This window comes from Macaca fascicularis, chromosome X (assembly GCF_037993035.2).
Source record: "Macaca fascicularis isolate 582-1 chromosome X, T2T-MFA8v1.1".
NCBI lineage: Eukaryota > Metazoa > Chordata > Mammalia > Primates > Cercopithecidae > Macaca > Macaca fascicularis.
This window is the reverse complement of record NC_088395.1, coordinates 55,398,436-55,421,458: the sequence shown is the minus strand read 5'-3', so window position 1 is coordinate 55,421,458 and position 23,023 is coordinate 55,398,436.

Sequence of the window (23,023 nt, the reverse complement as noted above, 5' to 3'; positions counted from 1 at the left end):
AGACAAAAAGTTAACAAGGATATCCAGGAATCAAACTCAGCTCTGCACCAAGCAGACCTAATAGACATCTACAGAACTCTCCACCTCAAATCAACAGAATATACATCCTTCTCAGCAACACATCGCACTTATTCCAAAATTGACTACATAATTGAAAGTAAAGCACTCCTCAGCAAATGTAAAAGAACAGAAATTATAACAAACTGTCTCTCTGATCACAGTGCAATCAAACTAGAACTCAGGACTAAAAACTCAATCAAAACCTCTCAACTACATGGAAACCAAACAACCTGCTCCTGAACGTCTACTGGGTACATAATGAAAAGAAGGTAGAAATGAAGATGTTCTTTGAAATCAATGAGAACAAAGATACAACATACCAGAATCTCTGGGACACATTTAAAACAGTGTCTAGAGGGAAATTTAGAGCACTAAATGCCCACAAGAGAAAGCAGGAAAGATCTAAAATTGACACCCTAACATCACAATTAAAAGAACTAGAGAAGTAAGAGCAAACACATTCAAAAGCTAGCAGAAGGCAAGAAATAACTAAGATCAGAGCAAAACTGAAGGAGATAGAGACACAAAAAAGCTCTTCAAAAAATCAATGAATCCAGGAGCTGGTTTTTTGAAAAGATCAACAAAATTGATAGACCACTAGCAAGACTAATAAAGAAGAAAAGAGAGAAGAATCAAATAGATGCAATAAAAAAGATAAAGGGGGTACCACCACTGATCCCACAGAAATACAAACTACCATCAGAGAATACTATAAACACCTCTACGCAAACAAACTAGAAAATTTAGAAGAAATGGATGAACTCCTGGACACATACACCCTCCCAAGACTAACACAGGAAGAAGTTGAATCCCTGAATAGACCAATAACAGGCTCTGAAATTGAGGCAATAATTAATAGCCTAGCAATCAAGAAAAGTAAAGGACCAGACGGATTCACAGCCAAATTTTACCAGAGGTACAAAGAGGAGCTGGTATCATTGCTTCGGAAACTATTCCAATCTCCAGAAAAAGAGAGAATCCTCCCTAACTCATTTTATGAGGCCAGCATCATCCTGATACCAAAGCCTGGCAAAGACAAAACAAAAAAAGAGAATTTTAGACCAATATTACTGATGAACATCAATGCAAAAATCCTCAGCAAAATACTGGCAAACCAAATCCAGCAGTACATCAAAACAGCTTATCCACCACGGTCAAGTTGGCTTCATCCCTGGGATGCAAGGCTGGTTCAACATACACAAATCAATAAACGTAATCCAGCATATACAGAATCAAAGACAAAAACCACATGATTATCTCAATAGATGCAGAAAAGGTCTTTGACAAAATTCAACAGCCCTTCATGTTAAAAACTCTCAATAAACTAGGTATTGATGGAACATATCTCAAAATCATAAGAGCTATTTATGACAAACCCACAGCCAATATCATACTGAATGGGCAAAAACTGGAAAAATTCCCTTTGAAAACTGGCACAAGACATGGATGCCCTCTCTCACCACTCCTATTCAACATAGTGTTGGAAGTTCTGGCTAGGGCAATCAGGCAAGGGAAAGAAATCAAGGGTATTCAGTTAGGAAAAGAAGAAGTCAAATTGTCCCTGTTTGCAGATGACATGATTGTATATTTAGAAAACCCCATTGTCTCAGCCCAAAATCTCCTTAAGCTGATAAGAAACTTCAGCAAAATCTCAGGATACAAAATCAATGTGCAAAAATCACAAGCATTCCTATACATCAATAACAGACAAACAGAGAGCCAAATCATGAATGAAATTCCATTCACAATTGCTTCAAGGAGAATAAAATACCCAGGAATCCAGGGATGTGAACAACCTCTTCAAGAACTACAAACCACTGGTCAACAAAATAAAAGAGAACACAAACAAATGGAAGAACATTCCATGCTCATGGACAGGAAGAATCAATATTGTGAAAATGGCCATACTGCCCAAGGTAATTTATAGATTCCATGCCATCCCCATCAAGCTACCAATGACTTTCTTCACAGAATTGGAAAAAAAAAAATACTTTAAAGTTCATATGGAACGAAAAAAGAGCCCACACTGCCAAGACAATCCTAAGTCAAAAGAACAAAGCTGGAGGCATCATGCTACCTGACTTCAAACTATACTACAAGGCTACAGTAACCAAAACAGCATGGTACTGGTACCAAAACAGAGATATACACCAATGGAACAGAACAGAGCCCTCAGAAATAATACCACATATCTACAACCATCTGATCTTTGACAAACCTGACAAAAACAAGAAATGGGGAAAGGATTTCCTATTTAATAAATGGTGTTGGGAAAACTGGATACCCATGTGTAGAAAGCTGAAACTGGATCCCTTTCACCTTATACAAAAATTAATTCAAGCTGGATTAAACACTTAAATCTTAGACTTGAAACCATAAAAACCCTAGAAGAAAACCTAGGCAATACCATTCAGGACGTAGGTATGGGCAAGGACATCATGACTAAAACACCAAAAGCAATGGCAACAAAAGCCAAAATTGACAAATGGGATCTAATTCAACTAAAGAGTTTCTGCACAGCAAAAGAAACTACCATCAGAGTGAACAGGCAACCTACAGAATGGGAGAAAATTTTTACAATCTACCCATCTGACAAAGGGCTAATATCCAGAATTTACAAAGAACTTAAATAAATTTACAAGCAAAATCAAACAACCCCATCAAAAAGTGGGCAAAGGACATGAACAGACACTTCTCAAAAGAAGACATTTATGCAGCCAACAGACACATGAAAAAATGCTCATCATCACTCGCCATCAGAGAAATGCAAATCAAAACCACAATGAGATACCATCTCACACCAGTTAGAATGGCGATCATTAAAAAGTCAGGAAACAACAGGGGCTGGAGAGGATGTGGAGAAATAGGAATACTTTTACACTGTTGGTGGGACTGTAAACTAGTTCAACCATTGTGGAAGACAATGTGGCAATTCCTCAAGTATCTAGAACTAGAAATATCATTTGAGCCAGCCATCCCATTACTGGGTATATACCCAAAGGATTATAAATCATGCTGCTATAAAGACACATGCACACGTATGTTTAGTGTGGCACTATTCACAATAGCAAATTCTTGGAACCAACCCAAATGTCCATCAATGAGAGACTGGATTAAGAAAATGTGGCACATATACACCATGGAATACTATGCAGCCATAAAAACGGATGAGTTCATGCCCTTTATAGGGACATGGATGCAGCTGGAAACCATCATTCTCAGCAAACTATCGCAGGGACAGAAAACCAAATACCACATGTTCTCACTCATAGGTGGAAACTGAACAATGAGAACACTTGGACACAGGGTGGGGAACATCACACACCAGGGCCTGTCCTGGAGTGGGGGGAGGGGGGAGGGATAGCATTAGGAATATACCTAATGTAAATGATGAGTTAATGGGTGCAGTACACCAACATGGCACATGTATACATATGTAACAAACCTGCACGTTGTGCACATGTACCCTAGAACTTAAAGTATATATAAAAAAAACTTTTAGGAAAAAAATAAGAGGAAACATTTAGGATCTTGAACTAGGAAACAATTTTAGCATAGTAACAAAAAGCATGATCTGTAAAATAAAAAATTGATCAGTTAGGCTTCATCAAAATAGGAACTGCTCTGTGAAAAGTTCTGTTAAGAGGATAAAAAGTCAAGCTATTGACTGGGAGAAAGAAATGTGAAGACCGTATCTGACAAATCACTGATATTTAAAATATAGAAAAACTGTCAAAACTCAACCATAAAAAGCAAACAATCCAATTAGAATACAGGCAAAGGACATAAGCAAGCATCTCACTGAAGAGGATATACTTCATGATGGTAAATAAGCATGCAAAAATACGTTTAACGTCTTTAGCCACTACGGAAATGCACATTAAAACAACAATGAAAGATCACTGTACCTATCAGATTGGCTAAAAAAAACAAAATTGGCAACAACAAATGATGGTGAGATGCAGAGAAACTGGATCACTCAAACATTGCCAAGCAGAACTCTTTAAATAGTTTAGTAGTTCCTTAGAAAACTAAACATGCAACTACCATGTAACCCAGAAATTACACTCCTAGGCATTTGTCCCAGAGAAACAAAGACTTACGTTCTCACAAAAACTCACACACAAATGTTTACAGCAACTTTATTAATAATAGCCCAATACTGGAAACAACCCAGATGTTGTTTCAATGGGTGACTGATTAAAAAAAAAAAAAAAAAAAAAAACTGACACATCCATGCTAGGTAATACAACTCAGCAATAACAAGGGAAAATGTTATTGATAAAAACACAACTGGGATGAATCTCTAGAGGATAATGCTGAGTGAAAATGACTATTTCATGTTGTATAATTCCATTTATATAACACTTATGAAATGACAAAATTGTAGAAATGGAGAATGGACTAGTGGTTTCCAGGATTTAAGGAAGGAGTGAGTGTGGAAGGGAAGTGAGTGTGCCTATAAAAGGAAAGCATTAATAGATCCTTGTGGTGATACAAATGTTTTACATCTTGAATAAATAAATTTGCTAGGCCATTAGCAAGATTAAACAAGAAAAGAAAACAGAATATCCAAATAAGCTCAATTAGAAACAAAACAGGAGATATTACAACCAATACCACAGAAATACAAAAGATCATTCAAGGCTACTATGAACACCTTTATATGCACAAACTAGAAAACCTAGAGGACGTGGATAAACTGCTGGAAATATACAACCTTCCTAGATTGAACAAGGAAGAAATAGAAATTCTGAACAGACTAATAACAAGCAGCGAGACTAAAAAGGTAATTCAAAAATTGCCAACAAAGAAGCCCAGGACTAGACGGATTCACAGCTGAATTCTATCAGACATTCAAAAAAAGAATTGGTACTAATCCTATTGACACTACTCCAAAAGACATAGAAACAGAAAATTCTCCTGAAGTCATTCTATGAAGCCAGTATCACCCTAGTACCAAAACCAGGAAGACATAACAAAAAAATAAAACTACAGACCAATATCCCTGATGAGCATAGGTGCAAAAATCCTCAATAAAATACTGCAAACTGAATCCAAAAGCATATCAAAAAAGATAATCCGCCATGATCAAGTGGGCTTCATACCAAGGATACAGGGATGGTTTAACATCTGCAAGTCAATAAACAGAATTAAAAACAAAACAGAATCAAACAGAATTAAAAACAAAAATCACATAATTATCTCAATAGACGCAGAAAAAGCATTTGACAAAGTCCCGCATCCCTTTATGGTTAAAACGCTCAACAAAAGGGACATACCTTAAGGTAATAAAAGCCATCTATGACAAACCCACAGCCAACATTATACTGAATGGGGAAAAGCTGAAAGCGTTCCCCCTGAGAACTGAAATAAGACAAAGATGCCCACTTTCACCACTTCTATTCAACATACTATTGGAAGTCTTAGCCAGAACAATCAGACAAGAGAAAGAAAGAAAGTGCATCCAAATCAGTGAAGAGGAAGTCAAACTGTCACTGTTTGCCAATGACATGATCATATAACTAAAAACCCTAAAGACTTATACGAAAAGCTCCTAGATTTAATAAATGAATTCAGCAAAGTTTCAGTATACAAAACTAACGTAGACAAGTCAGTAGCTCTGCTACATACCAATGGCAACCAAGCTGAGAATCAAATCAAAGACTCAACACTTCTTACAATAGCTACAAAAAAATAAAATACTTAGGAATATACCTAACCAAGGAGGTGAAACACCTTTACAGGAAAAACTGAAAAACCCTACTGAAAGACATCATATATGACACAAACAATTGAAAACACATCCCATGATCATAGATGGGTAGAATCAATATTGTGAAAATGACCATACTGCCAAAAGTGATCTACAAATTCAATGCAATTCCCATCAAAATACCATTATCATTTTTCCCAGAACTAGAAAAAACAATTCTAACATTCATACAAAACCAAAATAGAGCTCACATAGGCAAAGCAAGACTAAGCAGAAAGAATAAATCTAGAAGCATCACATTACCTGACTTCAAACTATACTATAAGGTCATACTCACCAAAACAGCATGGTTCTGGTATAAAAATAGGCACATAGACCAATGGAACAGAAATGAGAACCCAGAAATAAAGCCAAATACTTACAGCCAACTGATCTTTAGCAAAGCAAACAAGAACACAAAGTGGGGAAAGGACACCCACTTCAACAAATGGTGCTGGGATAATTGGCAAGTCACATATAGAAGAATAAAACTGGATCCTCATCTCTCACCTCATACAAAAATCAACTCAAGATGAATCAAAGACTTAAACCTAAAACCTGAAACCATAATAATTCCAGCAGATAACATCAGAAAAATCCTTCTAGGCATTTGGCTTAGGCAAAGACTTCATGACCAAGAACCCGAAAGCAAATGCAACAAATACAAAGATAAATAGATGGGACTTAATTAAATTAAAAACCTTTTGCACAGCAAAAGAACTAATCAGCAGAGTAAACAGGCAACCCACAGAGTGGAAGAAAATCTTTGCAATCTATACCTCTGACAAAGGACTAACATCTAGAATCTACAAGGAACTCAAACAAATCAGCAAGAAAAAAATCCCATCAAAAAGTGCGCTAAGGACATGAATACACAATTCTCAAAGGAAGATATACAAATGGCCAACAAACATATGAAAAAATGCTCCACATCACTAATTATCAGGGAAATGCAAATCAAAACCACAGTGAGACACAACCTTACTCCTGCAAGAACGGCCATAATCAAAAAAATCAAAAAATAATAGATGTTGGCGTCGACGTAGTGAAAACAGAACACTCTTACACTGCTGGTGGGAATGTACACTGGTATAACCACTATGGAAAACAGTGTGGAGATTTCTTAAAGAACTAAAAGTGATCTACTATTTGATCCAGCAATCCCACTACAGGGTATCTACCTAGAGGAAAAGAAGTCATTATATGAAAAAGATAGTAGCTCATGCATGTTTAGAGCAGCACAGTTCACAATTGCAAAAATATGGAATCAGCCCAAATGCCCATCAACCAAAGAGTGGATAAAGCAAATGTATAAATACACCATGGAATACTACTCAGCCATCAAAAGGAATGAAATAATGGCATTTGCAGTAACCTGAATGGATTGGAGACCATTATTCTAAGTGAGGTAATTCACAAATGGAAAACCAAACATTTGTGTGTTCTCACTCATAAGCGGGAGCTAAGGATGTACAGGCATAAGAATGATACAATGGACTTTGAGGACTCAAGGAAAAGAGTGAAAGGGGGGTTAAGGGATAAAAGACTACACATTGGTTACTGTATATACTGCTCAAGTGATGGGTGCACCAAAATCTCAGAAATCACCACTAAAGAACTTATCCTTGTAACCAGACACCACCTATTCCCCAAAAGTCTATTGAAATAACAAAATACAAACAAAATAAATAAAAATAAAATGTTTTGCATTTTGAATGTATCAATATTAATACCATGACTGTAATAATGTACTACAGTTTTGCAAGATATTACCATTGAGGGAAAATGGGTGAAGAGTATAGGGATCTCTCTGCATGTGAATCTTCAATCATCTCAAAACATAAATTAATTAAAATACTTTTTAAACAAGCAAGTCATATGTCCTGCCCACACCCAAGGGGAGAGGATTATACAAGGTTGTAAATATCAAGAGGCCAAGATCATAGGAGTCACCCTGGAGTCTGTCCACCACAAGAAGGATGTCAATACACAGAGACAGGGTGCTATGGAATAAGTTTGCAGGGAGGGGGTCTCAGATATGGGGAACAGTACCTGAATAAGGGCTTCAATTGGGATGTTGGGGTCCTGTCCACATAACAGGAAGTTGCCTAATTTGGTGACAGGAAATGGATCAGTAAGGGATACAGCAGGGAGAACCGTTTGAGGACAGGCGGTTGCAAGCTGTAACTACCAAAATTTGTGACATGTATGAATGGGCACCAAAAACCTAGTTTAAATGATAAAAGTTATGGCCGTTTATCATGTTGCAGCCACATGATGGCACTGTCCTGTGTTTCTTACGAATTTCTTTGATTCCCATAACATCCCTGCAAAGGAGATGAGGGGAAGCATTGATGGGTGGTAAGGTAGAAGAGGAGGCAGACTGAAAGCCTACAGTTATAGAAGGGAAGAGCTAAAGGAGAGTCTGGCCCTAGTTACAGGGGCAGGGCTCCAAGGCCAAGCCTTGCTGACTCCCTAGTTCTCCAGGGCTTTTCTACCTTGAATAAGCTATTTGTAACTGAGTCCTCAGTATTATTCTATCTCCTAGCCTTATGAGGACCCTGAGCATCATCCTGACCCTCACCCTGGATGAGCACCCTCTTTTCCTCTGTCCAGGCACTATCCTAAAAGGCCCCAGTGACTGCGATACTGCCAGGCTGGATTCTTGGTCTGGACATGACTCAGTATCGTGCAGAGAGCTTACCCCTAGGGCATCTCCCATCTTGGTACATATGGAAGATCATGAATCCTGAAGCAGAGCCATTTTCATTACTTATAAAAATGTTCTGGTTTGGGAAAAAGTGAAGTTTAGACACTACATAAGTGAAGCCCTTATGAAACTCCATAATTATTATCTCATGTGTACTTTGACTAAATAAATCAAGTAAAGGGGAGAGATACATTTCCATTAATAAATCCTCCACACGCGTGATGGCTTCATGAGTGTGTGAATGTGTCTCTCCAAAGGTGTGGGTGAGCATGTCCATGTTTGTTAGCATGTGTGTTTGAGATAATATATTTGTGACAAATGTGTGTGCATTAGTGTATCACATTTTATTCCGTTGCTCATTTGTTCATATGAAAAAAGATGCTCACTTACTCTTTCTTGAGAGGATATATGCTTTTATAAACAAACCTCAGGTTTTTTTCCTCTGGGGAACCCTGACTAATACACATTGAACTCCGATCCAGGCTAGACCCTCACATTTATCCTCACAAAGACTCTGGAGCTAAGTCTACTGTGCCTATTGCCCAAATACAAAAACCAGGTCAGCTTGCGATCACGGAGTGAGAAAGAGACAGGCAGGCCTTGAACTCCAGCTCCAGCCCACAGCGCTACTTGCAGGGAATGCTTGGTGGAGAGAGTGGGAACCATCCAGGGTCATGCTGTTACCTTTACCCCTCCATGGCATATTATGGAGAAACTGTGTGCTATATTCTTTCTCCACCTCACTTCTTTTTGGGCCTTGGAGCTTGAATTTTTTGGAATCTAAGCTATTAACACTGTTGGATGTAGGATTAAAATCTTAGAATGTTGTTTCTGGACATAATTTAGTCTGTCCTTTTTGTTGAATATGTGAGAAAGCTGAAGGCTAGAGAAGGGAAGCTGTGAGAGGCAGACCTGGACCTAGAAGCTATGTGTCAGAAGCCTCCAGCCACACAGACCACTCCTGAAACTCTGTAGCTGTCAGGGCCTCTAATCTGTTCATCAGGCCTCTCTACCAGGTCTAGATTCAGAAAGGAGCCTGGATGTGATGAGACTGATTGTCATGGTTCAGAGAATGCCACTTACCTCTTCTTTAGGGCAGCTATGGTCCCCAGAAGAGAGGGAACTAGCTCCTGCTCCAAGGAGTAGTCCTTTTCCACAGGTTAGTTACCCTTAAGAACTTGGAGCAGACCTCAGCCTTTGTCCCTTCTGGTGACTTCTGGCCCCTTGCAAGGGCAGGCTACTGGATGCTGAGATGACTGGGGCAAAAAATCATTTCTATTTGTGAAGGGTTTTTTTTGTTTGTTTCATCAACTGTTTTGCTAGCCCCAGGGGTGAGGTAAACTTTGTTTTTCTGTTCCCTGTAGAGCTCAAAGTTGAATGATATGTAGGATTAATAAAACTAGTTCTGGCTCTAAGCCAGCTCTGGCTGGACTCATGAAGGGAAGAGCTTGTCTCCTGGAAAATGAAGGGACATTTCACTTGTTTGGCAAAGTAACTCAGATTTTGATGGGATGTTTCAGCTGACTGAAGCAGAATTAAATGAAGTTATTTTCTCCAAGTTTGAGTGGCACTTTTGTCTATGTTCTGAAATGTTCCTCACAATTGCATATGCTGTCTTCAGTGGTCCCCCCTGTCATTACTATTTAATTCAGTGCAGTTGCTGACAACACAGTTTGTCACCATTTGTCAAGCCATTCTCTGACCCAGGTGGCATTTTACCAGGAAGGGACCCTGTGCTCCAAGTCCCATGTTAAAATATGCCAACCCCCAGCAATTAGTGTCATGGAAAGGATCTTTCAAAGGACTGGAGATGGTCCTACACACTATAATCAAGAGACAATTAATTTTGTTTATCATCTTGAGTTTTATTGTATGCAATGCTGGTGGAGGAGGGCAGATAGATAGATGGAGCTCAAGAACACCCAGTCCCTTCATATGCTGCAGGTGAATTAAGTGAGTTGGACTGCCCATGCTGGGGGTCATGACTTCCCTCCTGCCCTCGAGACTATGGGTATGTGTCCCTCTGCATTGGGCCAGAACTTTTGTCAGTAATCTCCAGACTGCCTCCTGTTTACTGCATCTTGATTTTCTGTTCTATTGAACGCTTGGAATTGATGCATCATTTAGACTGTGAATTAAATGGCCAAGGTTCTGCACAGTGGCTTTCTTGCCTCCTAAATGCCTCATTCAGCTCATAGGCATATTCTTCTGGCCTCCAGCATTGGCACATGCTGAGGCCTAAGCTACCACAGGACCCCACTGTTAGGTGTAAGGGATTGATTTACCAGGCAGGTAGTCCTGGTAGAGCCAATCAGAACCCTTTTTGGGGACTGAGATTTAGACATGGGGAGGAAAAAAGTCTCTGCTTTTTGCAGAAATTTCTACAATAAGAGTTGAGCGATGCCTTGTTTCCTGCTTATGAAAAAGTTCTGTACAGATAATGAGGCCAACACAAAAACTAAGGCAGAGATAAGCAGAAATGCGGGGGGCGCGGGAGACAGAGAGAGAGAGAGAACATGCAGAGATGTGCACAAGTCACTGACGCTCCTTTGAATTCCCTACAGGGAAGCCTGCCATGGCAGCTCTTCATAGCCCAGCTTGTGTAAGAACACAGCAAAGCACAGGCTCTAGGAATAGGATTAGATGATTTTGTTTTGTTTTGGTTTTAAATCAAACTTACTCATTCTTTGTAAGATTCTGACTTTCCTGGGCATCAGTCTCTCCAGGTGTAAAATGTGAATAATGAGAGTATCTCAGATTGTTGTGAGGATTAACTGGGGCACTGCATGTTGACTGATACCTAGTCAATACTCAGAAAATCCTAGCTATTAATATTCTCATTGTTAGTGTCATTTTTTCTTTGGCTGTCTTTGTCACATAACCAGGGACCGTGTGAGACATACTGGGCTGGGATTGTGATCTGCACTCTATCTATGAAGACTTCGGGTGAAAAAAATCAAAATGAAGTGGATGTAGGGTTTTCATTTTAATTTAAATGAAAGTTGAAAGGACATTGCAAAAGATCCTGGAGTCCAGGAGGATTAGAATTGGAAGTGATCTCAGGGACACGGGAACAGCTTGCTCAAGTTCTCAAAGCAAGTTGGGGCCACAAGACCAGGAGAAGACCCCAAAGGCACAGATCCTAGGCCTAGCTTCTTTCTTATCCCAGGTTTACCCTTGGATTTTATTTGAGGCTGCCAGGGGGTTAGATGGTTTCAATGTTTCTATTTTATAGATAAGGAGATGGAGGCCTGGGTTGTTGGCAGGGCTGACTCAGGAAGCTAGGCTTTTTGCCTTTGGTGCCCTTCACCTTTCTCCTTTCCAAGAGATCCCACTGCCTCTGTCATGACCATTGATTTCCATATCATGTTGATTGGAAAACCCTCCGCTATTGGCTGATGGTATCATCAGAGGCAAATTGATGTTGACATTCAACAGCCTTGATTGCCACAATAGCTCAGGTGTATTTCACTCTGTTCCTCCTATTACCAGCCCTAGACAGAGCTGGTGGTAACTGCAGGCTCCAGTTGTTTGATTTATGCTGCTTATTTACTTTTCCTCAGAAAGAAACTTAAGGACAGAAACTGTACGACTAGGCCTGTCAGCTCCTGAGTGGCACTGGAAGAAGCTAAATAAAACACTGTTTAACTAAAAAACTGGCACAACAGAATTGAGCATGATCAAGAGAAGGACTGAGCAGATGCAGCGTGGAACCATGGAAAAAGTGCAGACTCGGGATCTGCAGAGAGCTGTTCTCCTATCTCTGCCCAACTACTGACCTCTGCATAATGCCAGTAGGGCAGTCCACTCTCTCTTGGAAAGGAATATAATGCACTGGCTAAGAATAAGTTAGCTGTAGCATTGAGCTATCTGTATTCACATACTTGCAATACCACCCAGCAGTGAGATTTTGGACAATTTCCCTTAGCTGCTTTGTGCCTCAATTTCTCATCTTTAAAACGGGCATAATGATTCTCTCTACATTATGGGGTTGATGGAAGTATTAAATAACATACATAGTCAACATCCAGTGTTACAGTGGTACCTAACACAGAGCAAACTCTCAAGTCAGGAGAGCTACTCTTTAAGAATAATCATTTCAGGGTATACTACAAGTAGAGCATCACTCATGGTGCTCCTGGGAGGTAATAAAAAAGGAGACACCTTTTCCCAGGGAACTCCAAGATCAGTGCAGAGAGCAGTCAAGGTCATAGAAGAAATAGTGCCACACAAGGTAGAGGGTGAAGATAACTTGTGATAACCAAGCTCTTACCACCGGCCAGGTGCTGCATGTACAGCGTCTTGATTCTTACTACATCCTTATGCTTGTTGAGCTGGTTCCATTTTAAAGATGTAAGAAGTAAGGCTCAGGAGGGCCATACAGCTAGAAAGGATGGTGCTTACATTAAAACTGATGATGTTCTAACTCCAAGTTTTTGTATTTTCCACAGTGCTAAGATGGCAGCGGATTATAAACAGTTAGATTAAGGTATTTGTGAAGGCTTCAAGGAGGAGGTAGCCTTTGAACTTTTCTAGAAGAGAGGGAAAAGCTAATCAATGTAGAGGCTCTGGATGGGCATTTTGAAGCAGAAAGGACAGGATTCATATGGCCTGTGAAGGGAATAGAACTGGCCTCCAAGACGTGTGCAAGATCAGGTCTTGAACCATTCCAAAATTGTCAAGAGACTGTGGCCCAACAGATCAGAAGTGTGACCCCAGAAGGGTGCATTTTAACAAGGTCTCCTGAAGGCAGTCAAATACAAGTGGTCTCAGAACCACATTTGGAGAAATCCTGGTGCAGGGATTAGAGAATGATGAAACTGCAAATGTAGGTTGGGGCAGATATTGTGGTAAAGTGAGTGGGTTTGCAGGGGGTATTCCCATAAATTTTACAGATAAATGAATGAAAGCAGCAATTGAAAATAGGAAGCATTCATCTAGTTCAGCAGCCTGAGCCACCCCACCCTTCCTGAATATAGAAGGCTCTCTCTGCTCCACACTCAGGGAGATCTCCAGGCATTCAGAGAGCATCTGCTCACCTGAAGCAGCAGCCTCAGTCGTCCCACCCCTCCTATGCAGAAATCTTGGTGCAGTGTAGGGGGTTCTCCACTACATGCCCAGGTACATCTCCAGGCATCTGGAACACCCACTCCCCTGGACTTAGAGCTTAGGCCACTCCCAATCCCCATGCAGAGAACTTGGGGCCAAAAAGGTTTCCCAGCTCCATGCCTATGCAAGCTTTTGGGTGCTTGATGGCCATTCACTGGATTTTCCCTAGCCACTGGTGCTTGTACTTGCCACTGGGGGACCTGTAGGTGGGCCTGCCTGATCTGGTTCTCCCCTTCATGGCCCCCACTCTCCCGAGGCTAAGCAGAAAGCTCAGACCAACTGGCATTCCACGAATCAACCCACTGCCTGAAGCAACTGAGAGCTCCTCTCCATAAACAAAGAAGTATATACTCAGCCATGTTGGCCACAGTTGGCTCTTACCTATATGTGTCATCTACTGTCTCACAGATTGAACTGCACATGCCAATATAAAATCTGCTGAAACAATTGCATAGAGATATAGAAGCAAAGCCAAAAGACCCTATCGAACATTCTCTATAGTCACATAACTTCGGAAAGGGGGAAAGAGAAAGAAAAATAATAAAACATATTATAGAGCAAGAAAGAAAAAGGAAAAATTCTACCTGCACAAAAATAATTACAAAAATCTGAAGTGTCAGCATCTCCAGATGAGAGGGAACCAGTGTAAGAATTCTGGCACCATAAAAAATCTGAATGTAGTGATACCACCAAAAGATTGCTCTAGCTCTCTGGAAATAGTCCCTAACCCAAATGAAAACTCAGAAATGACACATAAAGAACTCAAAGCATGGATTGCAAGGAAGTTCAATGAGATCCAAGACAAGGTGGAAAATCCACACAAAGAAACTCCTAAAGCAATTGAAAAACTCACCTACGGATTTAAAAAATACAACTGAAAGATTTCCCAATAGACTGGACAAAGCAGAGAAAGAATTCAGACCTTGAAGACTGGTCTTTCAAAGTAACTCAGTCAGATGAAAATAAAGAAAAAATAATTTTAAAAAATGAGCAAAGTCTTCAAGAAATATGGCATTGTGTGAAGCAATGAAACCTATGAATTATTGATGAATTATTGGCATTTCTGAGAGAGAATGAGAAAAAGAAAACAATTTGGAAAGCATACTTGAGGGAATAATTCAAGAAAACTTTCTTATTCTTGCTAGAGATAGACATCCAGATACAAGAAATCCAGAGAACACCTGCAAGATACTACACAACATGGACATCATCAAGGCACGTAGTCACCAGACTGTCAAAAGTCAATGCTAAAAAAAAAGTCCTAAAGGCAGCTACAGAAAAAAGTCAGATCACATACAAAGGAAACCCCATCAGGTTAACAGTGGCTTTCTCAGCAGAAACTTTACAAGCCAGGAGAGACTGGGGCTTTATTTTCAGCATTCTTAAAGAAAAGAAAATTCAACCAAGAATTTCACATGCCACCAAACTAAGCTTCATAAGGAAAGCAGGGGAAAAAAATCATTTCCAGACAAGCAAGTGCAAAGGGAATTCATTACGACTAGACAACCCTGACAAGAGATCCTTAAGGGAGTACTAAATATAAAACTGACGGAGCGGCCAAGATGGCCGAATAGAAACAGCTCCAGTCTGCAGCTCCCAGTGAGACCAACACAGAAGGCGGGGATTTCTGCATTTCCAACTGAGGTACCTGGCTGATCTCATTGGGCCTGGTCAGGCAGTGGGTGCAGCCCGAGATGGGCTAGAAAAAGCAGGGCGGCAAGGGGACATCGCCTCACTTGGGAAGTGCAAGGAGCCAGGGGACCTCCCTCTCCCAGCCAAGGGAAGCCATGAGGGACTGAGCTACTGGATAATATGTTTTTCCCATGATTTTGCAATCCACAGATAAGAAGATTTCCTCGTGTGCCCAAACCACTAGGGACCTGGGTTTCAAGCACAAAACTGGGCAGTTGTTTGAGCAGACACTGAGCTAGCTGTAGGAGATTTTTTCTTACCCCAGTGGCATCTGGAACCCCAGATGAGACGGAACCACTCACTCCCCCGGAAAGGGGGCTGAGGCCAGGGAGCCAAGTGGTCTCGCTCAGTGGGTACCACTCCCACGGAGCGCAGCAAGCTAAGAACCACTGGCTTGAAATTTTCACTGCTAGCACAGCAGTATGAAGTCGACCTGGGATGATCAAGTTTTGTTGGGGAGGGGTATATGCCATTACTGAGGCTTTAGTAGGTGTTTTTCTCTTGATAGTGCTAAGGAGGCTGGGAGGTTTGGACTGGGCAGAATTCACCAGAGCAGAGCAAAGCGGCTATGGCCAGACTGCTTCTCTAGATTCCTCCTCACTGGGCAGGGCATCTCTGAAGGAAATGCAGCAGCCCCAGTCAAGGGCTTACAGATAAAACTACCATATCACTGCAGAGCACTTGGGGGAAGTCGCAGCTGTCGGGGCAGCTTCAGTGGATTCAATCTTTTCTTGCTGGCTCTGAAGAGAGCAGCTGATCTTGACATGAGGAATTCTCCCAGCACAGCGCACCAGCTCTGCTAAGGGAAAGACTACCTCTTCAAGTGGGTCCCTGACCCCCATGCCTCCTGACTAGGAGAGACCTCCCAACAAGGGTCAACAGGCACCTCACACGGGAGAGCTCCAGCTGACATCAGGCCAGTGCCCCTCTGAGATGAAGCTTCTAGAGGAAGGAACAGGCAGCAATCTTTGCTGTTCTGCAGCCTTCACAGGTGATAACAAGGTGAACAGAGTCTGGAGTGGACCTCCAGCAAATTCCAGCAGACATACAGAAGAGGGACTTGACTGTTAGGAGAAAAACTAAAAAACAGAAAGCAACAACATCAACATCAACAAAAAGGACGCCCACACAAAAACCCCATCCAAAAGTCATCAGGCTCAAAGACTAAGGTAGGTAAATTCACGAAGATGAGGAAAAAACAGTGCAAAAATGCTGAAAATTCCAAAAACCAAAGTGCCTCTTCTCCTGCAAATGATTGCAACTCCTCTCCAGCAAAGACACAAAACTAGACAGAATGAGATTGATGAATTGACAGAAGTAGGCTTAAGAAGGTGGGTAATAAAAAACACCTCTGAGCTGAAGGAGCATGTTCTAACCCAATGCAAGGAAGCTAAGAACTTGATAAAAGGTTACAGGAACTGCTAACTAGAATAATCAGCTTAGAGAGGAATATAAAAGACCTGACGCAGCTGAAAAACACAGAATGAAAATGTCGTGAAGCATACACAAGTATCAATAGCCAAATCAATCAAGCAGAAGAAAGGATATCAGAGATTGAAGATCAACTTACTGAAATAAGGCATGAAGACAAGATTAGAGAAAAAAGAATGAAAAGGAATGAACAAAGCTCCCAAGAAATATGAGACCATGTGAAAAGACCAAACCTATGATTGATTGTTGTACCTGAAAGTGACAAGGAGAATGGAAGCAAGTTGGAAAACACACTTCGGGATATTATTCAGGAGAACTTCCCCAACCTAGCAAGACAGGCCAACATTCAAATTCAGGAAATACAGAGAATAACACAAAGATACTCCTCGAGAAGACCAACCCCAAGACACATAATCGTTAGATTCTCCAAGGTGGAAATGAAGGCAAAAATGTTAAGGGCAGTTGGAGAGAAAGGTCAGGCTACCTACAAAGGGAAGCCCATCGGACTAACAGTGAATCTCTCTGCAGAAGCCCTACAAGCCAGAAGAGAGTAGGGGCCAATATTAAACATTCTTAAAGAAAAGAATTTTCAACCCAGAATTTCATAACCAGCCAAACTAAGCTTCATAAGCAAAAGAGAAATAAAATCCATTCCAGACAGGCAAATGCTGAGGGATATTGTTACCACCAGGCTGGCCTTATGGAAAGGAAAAACCGGTACCACCACTGCAAAAACACACCAAAATATAAAGACCAAAGACACTATGAAGAAACTGCATCGACTAATGTGCAAAATAACCAGCTAGCATCATGATGACAGGATCAAATTCACACATAACAATATTAACCTTAAACATAAATGGGCAAAATGCCCCAATTAAAAGACACAGACTGGCAAATTGGATAAAGAGTCAAGACTTATTGGTGTGCTGTACTCAGGAGACTCATCTCATGTGCAAAGACACACATAGCCTCAAAATAAAGGAATGGAGGAATATCCATCAAACAAATAGAAAGCAAAAAAGAGCAGGGGTTGCAATGCTAGTCTCTGATAAAACAGACTTTAAACCAACAAAGATAAAAAAAGACAAAGAAGGGCATTACATAATGGTAAAGGGATCAATGCAACAAGAAGTGCTAACTATCCTAAATATATATGCACCCAAATACAGGAGCAACCAGATTCATAAAACAAGTTCTTATAGACCTACAAGGAGACTTAGACTCCCAAACAATAATAGTGGGAGACTTTTAACACCCCACTGCCAATATTAGACAGATCAATGAGAAAGAAAATTAACAAGGATATTCAGGACTTGAACTCAGCTCTGGATCAAGCCGATCTAACAGACATCTACTGAACTTTCCACCCAAATCAACAGAATATACATTCTTCTCAGCACCACACAGCACTTATTCTAAAATCGACCATATAGTTGGAAGTTAAACACGCCTCAGCAAATGCAAAAGAACGGAAATTGTAACAAACAGTCTCTCAGACCACAGTGCAATCAAATTACAACTCAGGTTTAAGAAACTCCCTCAAAACTGCACAACAACATGGAAACTGACCAACTTGCTCCTGAATGACTACTGTGTAAATAATGAAATCAAGGCAGAAATAAAGACGTTCTTTGAAACCAATGAGAACAAAGAGAAAACATACCAGAATCCCTGGGACGCAGCTAAAGCAGTGTTAAGAGAGAAATTTATAGCACTAAATGCCCACATCAGAAAGCGGTAAAGATCTAAAATTGACACCCTAACATCATAATTAAAAGAACTCAAGAAGCAAGAGCAAACAAATTCAAAAGCCAGCAGAAGACAAGAAATAACTAAGATCAGAGCAGAACTGAAGGAGACAGAGACACGAAAAACCCTTCAAAAAGTAAATGAATCCAGGAGCTGGTTTTTTTGAAATGATTAACAAAATAGACCGCTAGCCAGACTAATAAAGAAGAGAGAAGAATCAAATACACACAATAAAAAATTATAAAGGGGATATCACCACTGATCCCACAAAAATATAAACTACCATCAGAGAATACTATAAATACCTCTATGCAAATAAACTACAAAATCTAGAATGGATAAATTCTTGGACACATACACCCTCCCAAGACTAAACCAGGAAGAAGTTGAATCCCTGAATAGACCAATAACAAGTTCTGAAAATGAGGCAGCAATTAATAGCCTACCAACCAAAAAAAGCCCAGGACTAGATAGATTTACAGCCGAATTCTACAAAGAGGAGCTGGTACCACTCCTTCTGAAACTATTCCAAACAATAGAAAAAGAGGGACTACTCCCTAACTCATTTTGTGAGGCCAACATCATCCTGATACCAAAACCTGGCAGAGACATAGCAAAAAAAGAAAATTTCAGACCAATATCCCTGATGAACACCAATGCAAAAATCCTCAATAAAATACTGGCAAACCGAATCCACCAGCACATCAGAAAGCTTATCCAACATGATCAAGTCCCCTTCATCCCTGGGAAGCAAGGCTGGTTCAACATAAAAAATCAATAAATGTAATCCATCACACAAATAGAACCAATGACAACCACCACGTGATTATCTAAATAGATGCAGTAAAGGCCTACAATAAAATTCAACAGCCCTTCATGCCAAAAACTCTCAATAAACTACGTATTGATGGAACACATCTCAAAATAATAAGAGCTATTTATTTCAAACGCATAGCCAATATCATAGTGAATGGGCAAATGCTGAAAGCATTCCCTTTGAAAACCAGCACAAGGAAGCCCTCTCTCACCACTCCCATTCAACATAGTATTGGAAGTTCTGGCTAGGGCAATCGGGCAAGAAAATGGGTATTCAAATAGGAAGGGAGGAGATCAAATTGTCTCTTGTTGCAGATGACATGATTGTATATTTAGAAAACCCCATCGTCTCACCCCAAAACTCCTCAAGATGATAAGCAACTTCAGCAAAGCCTCAGGATACAACATCCATGTGCTTAAATCACAAGCATTGCTATCCACCAATAATAGACAAGCAGAGAGCCAAATCATGAGTAAACTCCCATTCACAATTGCTACAAAGATAATAAAATCCCTAGGAATACAACTTACAAGGGACATGAAGGACCTCTTAAAGGAGAACTACAAACCACTGCTTAAGGAAATGAGAGAGGACGCAACCAAATGGAAAAACACTCAATGCTAATGGATAGAAAGAAATAATATCGTGAAAATGGCCATCCTGCCCAAAGAAATTTATAGATTCAATGCTATTCCCATCAAGCTACCATTGGCTTTCTTCACAGAACCAGAAAAAAAAACTATTTTAAATTTCACATAGAACCAAAAAAGAGCTCGTAGAGCCAAGACAATCCAAGGCAAAAAGAACAAAGCTGGAGGCATCACACTACTTGACTTGAAACTATACTACAAAGCTACAGAAACCAAAACAGCATGGCACTGGTACCAAAACAGATATATAGACCAACGGAACAGAACAGAGGCCTCAGAAATAACACCACACATCTACAACCATCTGATCTTCAACAAACCTGACAAAAACAAGCAATGAGAGGATTCCCTATTTAATAAATGGTGTTGAGAAAACTGTCTAGCCATATGCAGAAAACAGAAACTGGAATCCTCCCTTATGCCTTATTCAAAAATTAACTCAAGATGGATTAATGACTTAAACATAAAACCAAAAACCCTGGAAGAAAACCTAGGCAATACCATTCAGGGCACAGGCATGGGCAAAGACTTTGTGACTAAAATAACAAGCAATTGCAACAAAAGCCAAAATTGACAAATGGGACCTAACTAAAGAGCTTCTGCATGGCAAAAGAAACTATCATCAGAGTGAACACGCAACCTACAGAATGGGAGAAAATTTTTGCAATGTAGCCATCTGACAAAGATCTAATATTCAGAATCTAAAAGGAACATAAATTTACAAGAAAAAAACAAACAACCCCATCAAAAAGTGGGTGAAGGATATGAACACACGCTTCTCAAAAGAAGACATTTATGCGGCCAACAAACATATGAAAAAAAGCTCATCATCACTGGTCATTAGAGAAATGTAAATCAAAACCACAATGAGATACCATTTCACGCCAATTAAAATGGCAATCATTAAAAAGTCAGGAAACAACAGATGCTGGAGAGGATGTGGAGAAATAGGAATGCTTTTACACTGTTGGTGGGAGTGTAAATTAGTTCAACCATTGTGGAAGACAGTATGGCAATTCCTCAAGGAAGTAGAACCAGAAATACCATTTGACCCAGCCATCCCATTACTGGGTATATACCTAAAGTATTATAAATCATTCTACTATAAAGACTCATGCACACATATGTTTAATGCAGCACTATTTACAATAGAAAAGACTTAGAACCAACCCAAATGCCCATCAATGATAGACTGCATAAAGAAAATGTGGCACATATACACCATGGAATACTATGCAGCCATAAAAAAGAATGAGTTCATGTCTTTTGCAGGAACATGGATGAAGCTGGAAACCATCATTCTCAGCAAACTAACACAGGAATGGAAAACCAAACACCGCATGTTCTCATAAGTGGGAGTTGAACAATGAGAAAACATGGAGACAGGGAGGGGAACATCACACACCCATGCCTGTCAGGAGGTGGGGGGCAAGGGGAGGGAGAGCATTAGGACAAATACCTAGTGTATGCAGGGCTTAAAACCTAGATGACGGGTTGATACATGTAGCAAATCACCATGGCACACGTATTCCTATATAACAAACCTGCAGGTTCTGCACATTTATCCCAGAACTTAAAGTAAAATTTTAAAAAATAAAAGAAAAAAAACTAAAAGAAAAAATTCATATGGAATCAAAAAAGAGCCTGAATAGCCAAGGCAATCCTAAGCAAAATGAACGAAGCCAGAGGCATCATATTACCTCATTTTATATTACACTATAAGGCTACAATAAGCAAAGCCGCATGGTACTGATGGCAAAACAGACACATAGACCAATGAAATAGAATACACAGCCCAGAAATAATGCTGCACACTTCACACCTATTATCATCTGATCTTCAACAAAGTTGACAAAAACAAGCAATGTAGAAAGGACTCCCTATTCAACAAATGGTGCTGGGATAACTGGCTAACTATATGCAAAAGATTGAAACTGGACCACTTCTTATACAAAAATTAATCAAAGATGGATTAAGAACTTAAATGTAAAACCCAAAACTATAAAAATCCTGGAAGATGACCTAGGCAGTATCATTCTGGACACAGGAAAGGACAAAGATTTCATACCAAAGATGCCAAAATCAATTGCAATAAAAGCAAAAATTGACAAATGGGATCTAATAAAACTAAAGAGCTTCTGCACAGCAAAGAAACTATCCAGAGAGTGAACACACAACACATAGAATGGGAGAAAATTATGGCAAACTGTGCATCTGTTTAAAGTCTAGTATCCAGCCTCTATAAGGAACTTAAACAAATTTACAAACAAACAAACAAACAAAAACGACAGGCCAGGCGCAGTGGTTCACACCTGTAATCCCAGCACTTTGGAAGGCCGAGGCGGGCAGATCACTTAAGGCCAGGAGTTCGAGACCAGCCTGGCCAACGTGGCAGAACCTCGTCTCTCCCAAAAACACAAAAATCAGATGGGTGTGGTGGTGCACACCTGTAATCCCAGCTACTAGGGGGGCTGAGGCAGTAGAATCACTTGAACATGGGAGGCAGAGGTTGCAGTGAGTGGAGATCGCACCACTGCACTCCAACCCGGGCAACAGTCTGAGATTCTGTCTCAAAAAACAAAGCAAAAAAAAAAAAACACAAACAAACAATACCTTTAAAAAGTGGGCCAAGGATATGAACAGACACTTTCAAAAGAAGACATGCATGCAGCCAACAAGCATGTGAAATAAAACTCAACATCCCTGATCATTAGAGAAATGCAATTCAAACCACAGTGAGATATCATCTCACATGAGTCAGAATGGCTATCATTAAAAAGTAAAAAAGAAAAAAAAAAATAACAGATGCTGGTGATGTTATGGAGAAAAAGAAACACTTATTCACTGTTGGTGGAAGTGGAATTAGTTCAACCATGGTGGGAAACAGTGTGGTAATTCCCCAAAGACCTGAAAACAGAACTACCATTCGATCCAGCAATCCCATTACTGGGTATATAGCCAAAGGAATATAAATTGTTCTATCATAAAGACACATGCACACGTGTTTTCACTGCAGCACTATTAACAATACCAAAAACATGGAATCA